Source organism: Aplysia californica, unplaced genomic scaffold, assembly GCF_000002075.1.
Source record: "Aplysia californica isolate F4 #8 unplaced genomic scaffold, AplCal3.0 scaffold01082, whole genome shotgun sequence".
NCBI lineage: Eukaryota > Metazoa > Mollusca > Gastropoda > Aplysiida > Aplysiidae > Aplysia > Aplysia californica.
Genome location: NW_004798352.1, coordinates 123,690 through 127,042, shown reverse-complemented (window position 1 = coordinate 127,042; position 3,353 = coordinate 123,690).

Sequence of the window (3,353 nt, the reverse complement as noted above, 5' to 3'; positions counted from 1 at the left end):
GTTCAACACCTTTTGTGTTCGTTTGATAGCACACTTCAGTGTGGATTTCACTGAAATTTTTTTTATCTAAGGCACACAATTAAACATATGTAAATGTGCAGTTTCCAAAAACTCTAAAACTTTGGACGCTCCAGAATTTGTCGGCCATTTTCTCACTTTTATAACTCTGACACAATCGACCCCCATTTTCTTCCCTTACAGATATCTCAACTTCGATTTAAGACAGAAGACCACTTTCTTCATCAAAAGCAAGACAAAAAAACAACCCGCCCCCCCTAAAAAAACACGCTTTACAGTGATACCAGTAACTCCATATGCCCAAAAGTTGACGAGCGCCTGATTCCATGATGACGTGACACATATTATTGTTATTATTATAGGCAAGTGTTCCCCTTACTTTACCACCCACGAACCCCCTGTAGCGCGTCCTTGGTGTTGTAGTCCCAAAAAAAGTGAATCTCTCAAAAACAAAGGAACATATTTTTGATTTTAGAAGAGAAAAACCTCTCGGTCGTCTGCAGGAGGCCCGAGTTCGACTCTCGAGTGGGGAGAAATTTTTTTATCGAGTATCTCGGTCTTTCTTCTGGGTTTATGCATCCCTCTTAGCCTGGGTTCACCTGTTCACCTTGACAGAAGCTCGGCTCCCATTATGATCTAAATTATATAGATTGTAAGGGTGGGGTGGAAGGGGGGGGGGCTTAAAAAACACATAGGCCTACATTAAAAGTACCCTCTGTGAATACCAAAGGTATCCAACTCCAACCCCTCCCCCCTTCCAGGACTTTCCGAAACTCTACAACTTTTCAACAACAATTCGCTACCCAGGAAGTTCTATTTGCTCAGTACCTAGTTTTGAGAAAATTGACGTAAAAGACTTTGCGTTATACAACATGTCGAACGTCTTCGATTGCAATGCTTTTGAATATCTTGATAACACAAAATCTTACGGTTTTGATAGATAAAATATTTGGTTTCTGACCTCATGGCCTTTGTAACTCAAAACGGCCAAAAATGTCAGGTAGAACTTTTTGTGTAATTCTAGGGTAGCAAATACTCTTGGTTTGACTGTCCTAGTCAGAGTAAACCCACGAACCCTCTCATCATTATTCGCCCCTTTCACCATGAATCAGGTGTAGGCCGCCAAGAAAGACTCTCCGCCTGTCTCTGTTCTGGGCGATCTTCTCCACCTCCAGCCAGCTGTGTCCCTTATATATACCGAGTTGCAAAAGTTCTGCCACACCCACTATACTACGATGATTTTCGCTACAGCGTAATACGGGTGCCCACTACGGCTGGATCGGGGCGATCGCCCGACTCGATCGCCTGAAACTGAAAACAAACACATTTGTTTTTGAGGCGATCGAGTCGGGCGATCGGCCCGATCGGCCGATCCCAGCTGTAGTGGGCACCCCGTATAAGAATCGCAGGACAATGAAAAAGTATAATTTGTGTGACTTATGAGACTCCACGTGCAAGAGCAGACGAAAGAAATAATAAACCGGAAGTACATGTAGTTCGTGAGCAAAGTGTTGGTTTTGATTTATCACGGTATAGGTTGAAATCAACTCATCCTACACTCAAAATTTGCGTTAAATCACGCAGACAATGAGTAAACACACTTTACAAATGATAAGATTCCGTGATTTTTAACAGTTAACAGTTGGGTCATAGTGGCGTCGGTAGCCTAGTGGTTAGGCTACCGGACTCGTAATCGTGAGATTGCGAGTTCGGGGGTTCTAGCCTCAGCTCGGTCCGACGTTGTGTCCTTGGGAAAGGCACTTTACACGAACTTCCCACTTGGCTCGGTCCTATCGGAGACGGACGTTAAACTAGGAGGTCCCACCCCTTAAATAACCTAATAGTGTTGATAGGGGCGTTAAACCTATACCATTTTTTTAACAGTTGGCTCATTTGTTCTCCTGTTTTCAAAATAACAAAACGGACAAATGCAAAAAAAAAAATGAACGCGCTGTGTGCATGATAAATTCGAGCTTTCTTCTGTTGCAAGACACGTAGCTGTGTGCACCAGGACCATCTAACGCTTGAACAAGGGTTTAAACATCACTAGAACTATCCAAGACAAGCCTAGACATGACCAACCTAGGGCGACAACTCAACGTCAGATGTGGGTAATTGGCAAAACTCATTTTCGAAATCCGTTCCAACCAAGTGCATAGACTACCAGGTACATCGGACTGTCTTAAAACACCATTATTAGATATTTATATGATCGTGGATTACGTCATTTTCGCCCTTTGTATGGAGCCATTCTAACCCTGCTTCATGGAACAAATCGCCAAATTTGGGCACAACAACATCGTAGATGGATCTGAGGACATTGGTAAAGTGTTCCATGTTGCAATGGTTCAGGTTTTTAATTCGTCGCATTGATGGAAGAGAAAAAGTGTTTAAAAGAAGAGGATAGAGATTTCCCAAAGCCAACGCCCCCAAAGTGGACCGATCTGGTGGCTGAAATGTGATGGTGTGGGATGAATTCTCTGCTCTTTATCGTAAACATTGAGTCACTTTTCAAAGCAACGTCAAAAGACGACGGTATCGTAACGAAATTCAACGTAACGTTGACTGCCCAGTATGGCATGATTGATGGAATGTGCTAAAACTAAAAAGACAACGCACGACCCCATGCGACCATGAATTTCGCCGAAACTCCTTCAAAAACTAATCAAATAATTTCTCTGGACTGGCCTGCAAGATCAACAACCCTTAACCCAAGAGAACATTTGTAAGATGACCTTGACTGGAAGATTAGAAACAGGCTGCACTCTGTACAAACTTGTCAGGAACGGGAGGGTGAACTTCACAAGGAATAGAAGGGGATTCCTCAGGCAACCATACGGACATTAATTCAGTCAATGAACAGCCATTTTGTATCAGTAAAGCGAGCTGGAAGAGGCCACACACAATGATATATTATTGAGCAAACTTTGATTTGGATTTTGCCAGGGTCAGTGTGTATAAAATTATCGCCTTTGAAATAACATTTGTCAATTTTTTTCATGTCATGTTGGCAGAAAATGAATAAAGATCATGTGTACCAAATTTCTCATGGCTATGCTGAGAAGTAAATGGGTTATTGTACTTTTAAAGTGGGTGTGACAGAACTTTTGCAATACGGTATGTTACATTATACGAGCCCTTTGGAAAGGAGTCAACGTGTCTGTCGGTTTGAATGCTGCACCCCACTAAACTCTGGCATACAAAGTAAAGCTTTAAAATAGTTTGCATTTTTGTCTTTTCATGTGTATCCTGACGGCCTTAATGAAATCTGAGTCATAAAAGTACAAAGTACGTGCAATCCCCATTCTCTCGAACCCATTTCAGTAACTGGGGGG